At 41.2% G+C, this 11,702-nt stretch overlaps 1 long non-coding RNA gene across 1 annotated transcript; it reads right to left on the bottom strand.

The window, feature by feature from the left end:
• Positions 1-2,099: 2,099 nt before the first annotated feature.
• LOC109197667 (uncharacterized) lies at positions 2,100-2,987 on the bottom strand. Its single transcript, XR_002058773.2, has 3 exons — positions 2,758-2,987; positions 2,497-2,683; positions 2,100-2,417 (listed from the first exon to the last, which is right to left on the bottom strand). It is a non-coding gene; the product is annotated as an uncharacterized LOC109197667 (long non-coding RNA).
• Positions 2,988-11,702: the final 8,715 nt, after the last annotated feature.

The raw sequence follows: 11,702 nt of genomic DNA, 5'->3' as shown, positions 1-11,702 counted from the left end.
TGGCATTACCTTGGCCTCCAGTAATGCTGTGAGGAACCTTGGAGTCATTGTTGACCAGGACATGTCCTTCAATGCACATATTAAACAAATATGTAAGACTGCTTTCTTCCATTTGTGCAACATCTCTAAAATTAGAAATATCCTGTCTCAGAGTGACGCTGAAAAACTAGTTAATGCATTCATTACTTCCAGGCTGGACTACTGTAATTCATTATTATCAGGATGTCCTAAAAACTCGCTGAAAAGCCTTCAGTTAATCCAAAATGCTGCAGCAAGAGTCCTGACAGGGACTAGAAAGAGAGAGCAGATTTCTCCTGTTTTGGCTTCCCTTCATTGGCTTCCTGTTGTTGTGGCCATTTTTGTTGAATGTTTATAAATCAATCAATATACTTTATTAATCCCAAAGGAAATAAGGGTTACAGCAGGCAGCACGCTAATGGCGCATGCACACTTACAAAGGAACCTTCTGACCAACTTTACACAAACATCACATTGGTGAGACATGTCAGAAAGGTAGGCTGATAGGAAAAAAAACCAACGAAAATACATAACATGAGGTGAGAGGAGGAGAAAAAACTCCACTCAGACTGAGCTCCTAATGGGAGAACAGTTTGATAACAGAAAAAACACCTCAGCACAAAAAGCACATGACTATCAATACACCATGAAACACAAGAAAAGCAACAGGGGCGGGTAAAGGGTAGGGGGAGAGCCGGTGTAGACAGCGCATCCGGTCCTGCAGCATGTCTGCGCTGGTCCAGTCGACTGCCATCTTCCCCGGTATAAAATGCAATTTGTATTCATTTTAGTTTTTTCTTTAAAGTTGTAAGAATATATTGACCTAGTTTTGTTGTGTAAATTTGTAATTAATTTTTGGAAAGGTTTTGGAAAGTGATTGGTTTATTATCTTATGGACCCTCCCATTAATCAAGGGATTAAGAGCACCCTGGAGGGGTGTGGTAAATGTTTTTTGTTTGCCAAATGTCAGATAGGAGGACAGGAGGGTTAGAAAATGATTTTTTTGACCACTTTTAAGGTTGTTAAAGCAAATTAAGTTAACTTTCGTTTAATTTTAAGTTTTAAGAAGTTATTTGGCTGATTTTTTGTTTATAATTTTCCACGAAATAAACGGCATATGATTTTTAAACAATGGAGTCAGAAGTGCGTTCTAAAACAAACCTCCCGTTGCCACCCATGGCCTTTTCTTGGACTTTTTTGGTGTTTGGAACATAAAAGGCTGTGACATTTAAGTAAAAAAAAATCATTCGATTCGAATGGATGTCAACTTGGAAGCTGGGAAAACTTGCAAGATTGGACTTGGAAGATTGGATCTTCGCAGAATGGACTGAAAAAATGACGCAAAGTTCGTGAGTAAATGCAAAACTTTGTTTGGATGAGCCGAGACGCTGAGCTGCAAAATGAAACATTTGTATTAAACAATTATCTTTTGGACCGTGTGAAACGAATTTTGTGGTTAAAATGGAGGAACAAGAAAGGGAGCTTTTTAATTTAATTAAAAAACGAAGAGCGAAGCTTGGCATTCTGACAAGAAAACGAAATGACATTAATGCTCTCATTGATGCTGGAGAATCAAAAGCCTCCATAGATGAACACATGAAAACATTTAATGATTATTTGGGAGAGTTTATGGACTTACAGACTTCAGTTCAAAAATTGCTGAACGATGATGAAAAGGAAACAGATCACAGCGATTGGTATGAACCTAAGCTGATCGGTTAAATCCAGAGCTCAAAATCCTGCTCCTCACATACAAGGTCTTAAATAATCAGGCCCCATCTTATCTTAATGACCTTGTAGTACCATATCACCCTATTAGAGCACTTCGCTCTCACACTGCAGGCCTACTTGTTGTTCCTAGAGTATTTAAAAGTAGAATGGGAGGGAGAGCCTTCAGTTTTCAGGACCCAAAAAGATAGTTGGGTTTTTTCTGTTGCATTATTGCAGGTTCTTTACCTTACAATATAAAGCACATTGGGGTGACTGTTGTTGTTATTTGGAGGAATAAAAAACAAACAAAAAAAAACTTGGAGTTCTTTCATTTATTCTAAATATTTATTCATTACTGGCTCCATAGTGTCATTTATGTAATATGTGAAATGTTGCTAGTATTGATTTGGTGCTGTATAAATAAAACTGAATTAAATTGAATGTTTCTCTGTAAAACCTGCACTCAGTTATAACCCAAGTGTCAGGGATTGGACTCAAGCACAAAACCAAGAACCGGAAGCTGAGTGACTTTAAACAGAAATTTACTTAACTAGATTTCTTGACAAGGAAGCTGAATCGCAGCTAAATTCAACAGCGATCAAGGTATTATGAGAAGTGCAGCGCTGAGGCCAGAACATAAGCTGAGGCAGGTCAAAGGAACAACAGGGGCAGGAAACTATCCAGGAACACTGGAACAAAGGAGATAATAATCAGAGTGGTCCACAGTGTAGTGCATGAGTCCAAGATTTAAAAACTAAGAGGTCTTACGTGGCTGCAGGTGGAGATTAGCTGGAGGAGGAGATGAATTAAATCTGGGTACAGAGTGAGATGTGGGTGCACAGGGAGGCAGGCAGGTGAGGATGGCAGTTTGCAAGAGTGAGTTTTACCAGCAGTGGCAGGCCAGAATCCTGAGGCGTGACTTATGGCGTGAGTTGAAGATATATCCAGGTGCTGACTAGGGAACAGGAATAGAGGGTTACGCGAAACATGCTGAGCAGCACAAGACAAAATGTGATGCAGAGAACTCACTGTGGTAAGCAGACAGTCTGGAGAAGGTTCATTGTGAGTGCTGCTCATAAATACTGCCGGAGTAATTGGCAACAGGTGAGGAGCGAGGAGGGCTCCACCCAGGGGAGGAGAGCTGATGCTGTGGAAAGTTACTCAGACTCACCTGGATCATGACACCAAGAGTCCAGTGAACTGAACACATAACCACAGTAACCAGAATACAGTTTTCTCATTTGTGTCATTTGCTGTATCTTCATGCAGAGATTCTCCTTGAGTGTCAGCTCAAACTCAAGTCAAACCTGAAGCAGACGTTCCAGTGTGTGCGTGAGGGGATTTCTACAACAGGAAACCCGACCCTTCTGAATGAGATCTACACAGAGCTCTACATCACAGAGGGAGGGACTGCAGAGGTCAATGATGAACATGAGGTCAGACAGATTGAAACAGCATCCAGGAAACCAGAGAGACCAGAAACAACCATCAGACAAGGAGACATCTTTAAACTCCCACCTGGAAGAGATAAACCAGTAAGAACAGTTTTGACAATGGGAGTGGCTGGCATTGGGAAAACAGTCCTAACACAGAAGTTCACTCTGGACTGGGCTGAAGGCAAAGCCAACCAGGACATCCAGTTCATATTTCCATTCACTTTCAGAGAGCTGAATGTGCTGAAAGAGGAAAAGTTCAGCTTGGTGGAACTTGTTCATCGCTTCTTTACTAAAACCAAAGAAGAACGAATCTGCAGCTTTGAAGGCTTCCAGGTTGTGTTCATCTTTGATGGTCTGGATGAGTGTCGACCTCCTCTAAACTTCAACAAAACTACAATCCTAACTGATGTTACAGAGTACACCTCAGTGGATGTGCTGTTGATAAACCTCATCAGGGGTAAACTGCTTCCCTCTGCTCGCCTCTGGATAACCACACGACCTGCAGCAGCCAATCAGATCCCTCCTGACTGTGTTGGCATGGTGACAGAGGTCAGAGGTTTCACTGATCCACAGAAGGAGGAGTACTTCAGGAAGAGATTCAGAGATGAGGAGCAGGCCAGCAGGATCATCTCCCACATCAAGACATCACGAAGCCTCCACATCATGTGCCACATCCCAGTCTTCTGCTGGATCACTGCTACAGTTCTGGAGGATGAGCTGAAAACCAGTGACAGTGAAGATCTGCCTAAGACTCTCACAGAGCTCTACCTACGCCTTGTGCTATTTCACCTAAAAACAAAGGACATCAAGTATGATGGAGGAGCTGAGACAGATTCATGCAGGAAGATGATTGAGTCTCTGGGAAAACTGGCTTTTGATCAGCTGCAGAAAGGAAACCTGATCTTCTATGAATCAGACCTGACAGAGTGTGGCATCGATATCAGAGCAGCATCAGTGTACTCAGGAGTCTTCACACAGATCTTTAAAGCTGATAAGCGTAACATGTTCAACAACGTTGTTTACTGTTTCGTCCATCTGAGCATTCAGGAGTTCTTTGCTGCTCTTCATGTCTATCTGACCTTCATCAACTCTGGAGTCAACCTGCTTAAGAAACAATCTCCTCTCTCTAAAATTTTCCAGAAAACACTTACTGTAAAAGACTTCTACCAGAGTGCTGTGGAAAAGGCCTTAGAGAGTCCAAATGGACACCTGGACTTGTTCCTCCGCTTCCTCCTGGGACTTTCACTGCAGACCAATCAGAATCTCCTACGCATGCTGACACAGACAGGAAGTAGCTCACAGACCTATCAGGAAACAGTCCAGTACATCAAGAAGAAGCTCAGTGGGAAACTGTCTGCAGAGAAAAGCATCAATCTGTTCCACTGTCTGAATGAACTGGATGATCGTTCTCTAGTGGAGGAGATCCAGCAGTCCCTGAGTTCAGGACGTCTCTCCACAGATAAACTGTCTCCTGCTCAGTGGTCGGCTCTGGTCTTCATCTTACTGTCATCAGATCTGGATGAGTTCGACCTGCAGAAATACTCCTGTTCAGAGAAGGCATTTTTGAAGCTGCTGCCAGTGGTCAAAGCATCCAAGAAAGTGCTGTAAGTGAATCTATGAACAAATATGTTTAATAATGCTAGATGAATAAAAGAATATTTCTCCATTGTTATTCTTCCTCAGGCTGACAGGTTGTAAACTCTCAAGAAGAAGCTTTGAAGCTTTGTCTGAAATTCTCAGCTCCTCATCCAATCATCTGAGAGAGCTGGACCTGAGCTTCAAGAAGCTGCAGGATTCAGAATTGGATTTGCTGTGTGTTGGACTAAAGAGTCCTGACTGTAAACTTGAAACTCTCAGGTAAGGATACAGACTTTTTGACACTTTTTGACTCTTAAATCTGTAAGTTTATCTTGATGACGACATTCAAAGTCAGCACAATTTTCCTTTTAAGTTCCCGAGTTTATATTTTTGACTGTCAGGTTGTCTGAACAGATGTTTTTATTTTATTTTATTTTTTTACTTGTCCCCAAAGTCAGAACTAAACCCACATGTAGGTGACTTTCTGTTACTGGAGCAGCCTTCCTGAAGACAGCAGTGTGTTTTCATGCTTTTAAAGCCAAACTCACCTTTCTGACATGGCTTTCATTTATTATCTACTTTGTATTTGTCATCTATATTTATCATGCACTACTTTGCTCATTTATTGTTTGGTTTTAATGTTCTTACCTGGTCTCTGGTTTGTTTGTTTGTTTGTTTGTTTTGCTCAGTTCTGTTTTTCTGAGATTTTTTAAGTTATTAAATTTGTAACTGTAGTGATTTGTGTGTGTGACAGAGAGACACTGCTAGGGATTTTTGACACAAGTTGTTCTTGTAAAATCAGTCTGTGAAGGTTCTCAGACATCCAGGTCACCGTAGTCTAAGGAGCTTGGAAAGAAAAGCGTCTGGACTTTAAGTTTCCTTGAAGATGTTTCACCTCTCATCAGAGAAGCGTCTTCAGTTCTAGAGTCAAATGGTGGAGAGTCCCAGATTTAAACCCTGTGGGAGTGTCCCCCCAAGACATGGACCAGACTTCATAATCCAGACTTTGAAATTGGCTCCGATTATTTCCTCCTCTGTTACAGTGAGCTCACCCCAAGAGTTAAACACACTATTAAACACGCTATTTTCAAATCTTTTTATTAGAAACACATTTAAACATCTACTTTTTAATATCTCAGGAAGCACAAGTAAGCCTGCAGTCTGAGAGTGCAGTGCTCTGTGAGGAGAATAAGGGATTAATAATAAGAATCAGCTCATATTAGATAATAAGGTTTATTCCAGGATCAGGTATGTTCCAGATCAGCACACCCCACTTTGCAGTTATTTATTTGTAAAGCATGTTTGGAATCATGTCTGATTTTCGTTCCACTTCTCACGTGTTCACCACTTTGTGTTGGTCTTTCACGTGGAATTCCAATAACATTGATTCATGTTTGTGGCTGTAATGTGACAAATGTGGGAAAGTTCAAGGGGGCCGAATACTTTTGCAAGCCACTGTATTTCCCCCGGGTGGTTTTCACACAGCTGAATAAACGTCAAACAGAAAACTGATTAAGCAGAAGTGTGAGATGGCCGAGAATTTACTCCAGTGTCCTCTTATATTTTAGATAGCAAGGAGCAGACGGACGAGTTTATTAAACTCCACCGTGACAGCGGTGACTCAAATCTGAAGGCTAGACCGTCCCGTTTCATAGCCGTTTATTTCCGGCCTACCCGACCTTCTGAGGACCCGGCCCACATAGACCGAAGGCCGGGTCCTCAGGAGGATGCAACCCATGAATTTGGACATGACCATAGTAAAAGTTAATGGTGTCTGGCCATTGACTGTAGAAAACATGGACGACACGACAGCTCCCCAAGAATGAAGACAAAACGTCTCTATCGCCCCCTGGTGTCTGGCTGCAGTATAGGTCATAAACCCCGCCTCCTCCATATTAGTGGATGGGACTGGGGTCAGACTAAAATAAATTAATTCTCCTCAGATAATTTTTTTCCAGAGATTCTTTATTTTGCTATCAATAGTTATCATCACGCTGATTGATGTCCAAGGGGTCTCCTTTCCCATAAGTTTGATTCTAATTCCTACCGCGGTGATGTTAAATTGGGGTGAAACGTCATCATAGCAGCTTTGACTGGCAGCTGCAGTCACGGAGAAACTTGCGTATCTCTGTTCGGGAATAGCAGATAGAGCGTAGGCTCTGAGAGGAGGGCCAGCGTTTATGCTACGAAAACACGACCGAGTGTTTTAACTCACAGTCTGAGGTGTTCTTCAGTAAACTGGACCACCTGACAGAAGGACCCGAGGCCCGGCTGCACTTTTTCGGTAAGTTAAACATGTTTGTAAGCTAATCCGTAACTACCGTCCTTAGCTAGGTCCTGAGACCTAAGCTGTGCCCCAAAACGTCGGCTGCATCCTTCGGAGGACCCGGCCCACGTAGACCGCGAAGGTCGGGTCTTCGAAGCCTGAGAAGGCCGGAAGTGCGAGGCTGTGAAATGCAAGAGCATCTGGCTGCAGCCACTGTGGAGCTCCACAGTAACCGGATACACGTGACCTCCACACTAACCGGAAACACGTGACCTCCACAGTCGCCGGAAACACGTGACCTCCACAGTAACCGGAAACACGTAACTTCAGTTAAATCGACTTTGACAGCGAAAACTAAATTGCGTTTTTGTTACTATTGATGCTGCTGAGAAATAAAAATGGTTTTAAGTGGGGTTTTTTTTAACACTCTGGGTTTGTTCAAAAAAATTCACCATCCCCTAAATTGTTCATGGCCAAAAGTTTACAGTGGTCCCTCGCTATAACGCGGCGCACCTTTCGCGACACTCGCTGTTTCGCTGATTTTTTTTTTTGTTTCTTTTTCACAGCACATCGTGTTGTGCGTTCTGATGGCTGTAGACCATTGTCAATCAATCTAGTCCAGTGTCTCCTGTACAGGAGCGGTCCCTAATAGGAGTCCTTTGGTACCATTCCGCGAGAGTTGAGGCTCCGGTGTGAAATGTATGGTTGTAGTTGTGTGTCTTATTTTGAAAGAACTATTTACACGTTACCATAGTGACCAGAGAGCATTAAGAAGCAGAGAGGAGGATGTCACTGTGATTTTTGTTGGCGCACAGCTCAAGTCACGTTTATTATTATATTTACAAAATACCACAGTTTCTTTTTTATTCTTTTGTTGTATTTATCCGCGACACCTTAAAGGTCGTTCCCTGAAAATATTGTCTGACATCAAAGTGGTCCGTGGTGCAAAAAAGGTTGGGGACTGCTGCTGTACAGAATGTGTTTAGCTTGTCGAATTTATATAAATCTTCGATCGCTAGCAGTGTAACTCTGAAGTGCTGTACTGTATGTTTGTAAGTTTTCTCCCAAACAAACACAACAATGCCGACGAAACGTTTTGCACCCTCAAATGCACCTTTTGGTTTCATTCCATAATACTGGACTTATGTTTCTACAAAGGTTTGAACTCTAAGAGTGTTTAAACAAAAGAGAAAAGTGTGACAATGTTCATGCCTGTCTGAGAAAAGTGTATAAAGCATGTAGTGAGGGGTTTTACAGTCTTAACATCTATAATAATTGTAAAAAAATAAAGTTGGCTACTTCATGGATTTCACCTACCGCGGGTTATTTTTAGAACGTAACTCCTGCAATAAACGAGGGACTGCTGTATTATTAATAGTAGAGTCTGGGACATCTAATTGATTAACATCAACATTGATTATTATGCACTGTTATTTTTGTTCAAGGAGAGCAAAAAATATAAAACTCTCTCAGCTTGTTTGTTGCCAAAAATGGCCACTTTTTGTGTATGTTCACAAAATGCTATAAAATGTATATTTCTTAAAACATTTATCTACTTTTACCGACGTGACTCTTTAAAATAGCACCAGTCCTTTTCATCAAAATCAAAATTGTATCTAAATTTTTTACTCTTTATAGCCAGTTAGGTTATATATTACCATTAACTTTTCAGATAAAATGGTGATAAAGTCCTAATGTTTTCATGAAACTTAACCCCATCTGAGCATCGGGGAAAAGGCTGTCTTGCAATTGTTGAGGTCACTAGTGTGTGCCCCATTTCTTCCAGGATCACTCTCTTTATAGGTTAGTACTGTGAAGTGGTTTCATGGTACAAAGGCATTGTATTCCAAGATCTGGGAGATTGTAGAAATGAGCAGTGATGCTCATCCTACCATCTTTCCAGAAAAATAAGTGATCTGGAAGCTGTTAGGCTTACTTACAGCAACAGCACTTTCTGCACCTGCATAAACTCCCGGACACATTTTCTAACAGTGTTTGTTGCTGTATGTGCTGCAGCTTTGAATTTTTTATTAATATATATTTTGTTAATATTGTGGCTATGGTGTCTTGTTATGAAATGTACAAGAGTAAAAGTGTTTTTAGCATGTGCTTCAAAGCTAAGTTTGACTGGGAAACTCAAATCTCAATAGCCAGTATCAACAAAAATTCACTGCAGCCTGTGTAATATTTGATGCATCATTATTTATTTCAGTCTATCTTGCAAATACATATTTGCGTTGCAATGTCATGCACAAACACACACAAGTATTGGATCCTTAAGATCAAACCTATGTCATTCTTTTGGTGCACTGCAGTGTGGTAGTCAAAAAAAAAAAAAAGAGAGAAGTCAAGTGGCCACAAATGGCCAGGATAGAGCCCAGAGGGTTAATGCGTAAAATGTATAAAAATATTATTGATTACAGGGTAATATATTAATGTTAATATCAACAATAAGCTTTTTACTCTGAAGTTACAAGTATAAACAATGCTGTTGCATTTACACTTAATTTTTTTTTACTATAAGTATGGACATGGAAACAAGTGAATATTTAATAATAAGTTTAACTGGAATTCTGTACACTGAAAAACAAACAACGACACATAAAAAACACAAACAAACAGCCAGTGACTTCATCTGTCCATTAAATGTCAAACATCGCATTGACCCATAGTCCCTGCTCATCAGCACAAGCTTTTAAAAAGAGCTCCATGTCCTCTGCAAACTGAAAAATAAAGAGGAAGAAGTCTGTTGTGGAAGTTTTTCCACTTAAATAAAGCCTGCAGATGAGCGGTGAGCGGTAGCTAACATTCTTTAATCAAAGCACACAAAGAACAGACAACCAAGCTTGGTGGAGAGCCTGCATGACCACGGGGTAGGGTCAGCAGAGTCTCACTGAGAGTAGTGTGGCTCTCAGTTAAATACCTTCTCCAGGAACAAAAGGCAGTACACAGCTGTTTCACACCTTAAGGTTTACACTACCTTGCTACCTCCCAGAGTCCTCGAAGAGACAAAAGACTCTCCCTCCTGTGGAGTTGTCTGCTTCCCCCAACTTCCTAAATAGACCCCCACCATTTGTCTTACAGTATGAGTGTCAGACATGTTAAAATCACCAAGGCATTACAATAATGTGATTAATACATAAGTGAAAGAAATTCCATTACAATCCCACCCTTTGATTCTCAAATCAAGAATCACATTAAAACCAGAATTTCTTTCCCAACATTCTGTATATTACATCAACATTATTTTACACTTAAAGGAGTTTCACACTGTGTATCCTCACTGCACTGTTCTCCCACCACCCTTTGTTCATCTTTAATCTTCCCCCCAATCTAAGCTCTCACATGCAAATGGCAACAACAATGATACAGAGGAAAGGTCTTCTCCAGAGTGTCAAAGTACTTTGCATGGCAAAGTGAAAAAGCATTAGATGGTCATTCCCAGTCCCATTTACATTTACAGAGTCATAATTCCAACGCTGGTCTCCCTCTGTGCTGTCACTTTTGGAGCTTGGCATCCTCTCTTCATCCCTCGATTTCCGTTCCAATGCGGCTGTAGATTTAAGGCAGAGCACGTCGTACACCTTAGTTGTCTTCCTCAACGTCAACGGCGAAACTCTTTCATTTTATTTTAAGATTTTGCTGTTCAAAATCTCCTCGTGACAATCATTTGGAAGCCCAGTGGTGCAGCCCACTGTCATTTGTCTGCTGTCCTGCAGATGGTCCTTGCTTCTCGCTGGTCCTGTTGAAGCGTTCTCTCCCGGTCGTGGTCTGTATCTGCGTCAATCCTTCCATATCCCTCATGTCACGGTCTCTGCAATTTAAAAATGAAAGCTTCCACGGAAAACCCTCTTTTGCCCTATGTCAGCTTAGCACAATTAGACATGCACAATGAAGTTGTGCATTGTCTCTGAAAAATTCCCAGGGATTCTCCTCTGGAGTAGTTTCACTCCAGGCCCTGTCTTAAGAAAAGGTAAAACATTAGCCAGCGGTGTGTCCTGCTGTAAATCATGTGATTGGATCATATGATTACCCAGATAGCAAGACGACATTGAATCTATGTTGATTTTTCATCCGAACCGTCGTATATGGTCGGGGTTGAAATGCCAATGTTGTAACAACATTGAAATACTGTGGTAAACCGACGGTCTTACTATAGAGACGTTGTAACGATGTTGATTCACCGTTGTTTTTTTGTCATTGATATTTGATCTATTTATAGTCGACCAGGTGACAACAACAACGTCGAGAAAACGTCTATTTATAGTTGACGATCATTCGGCTCCGGTCACCATCAAAAACCATCGATTTGTAGTTGAGCATTAAATTGCACTGCAACTGATCGGGTATAAAGTACCAGAGAAAGTAGATTTATTGTTCATTTGTTATCAATGACTTGGTCTAGTTCACCAGCTTTAAAAAAAATCGTGTCTACGTGCAATTTATGTATAGTTGACCGGGAAATTAAAGCAGCGATCACTTGGACTATTCCGCAGCACCCCTCTCACATTGGTACATCCCCCCAGGTATTCATTGTCTTCTACAGTAGAGCGGGACATTTGATTTACTCTCAGCGCAATTGACCGGAGAAGGCATCAGTTCATGCACTGCACTGGCCTGCACCACGATTAGTATAAGGTAAGAATGAATGATTTTTTTTTCCTACTCGTTATTTCCATGTTTGCATTTGAATA

This window comes from Oreochromis niloticus, linkage group LG3 (genome assembly GCF_001858045.2).
Source record: "Oreochromis niloticus isolate F11D_XX linkage group LG3, O_niloticus_UMD_NMBU, whole genome shotgun sequence".
Lineage (NCBI taxonomy): Eukaryota > Metazoa > Chordata > Actinopteri > Cichliformes > Cichlidae > Oreochromis > Oreochromis niloticus.
Note: the sequence above shows the minus strand (reverse complement) of the source record. Positions and strands in the feature narration are given on the sequence as shown.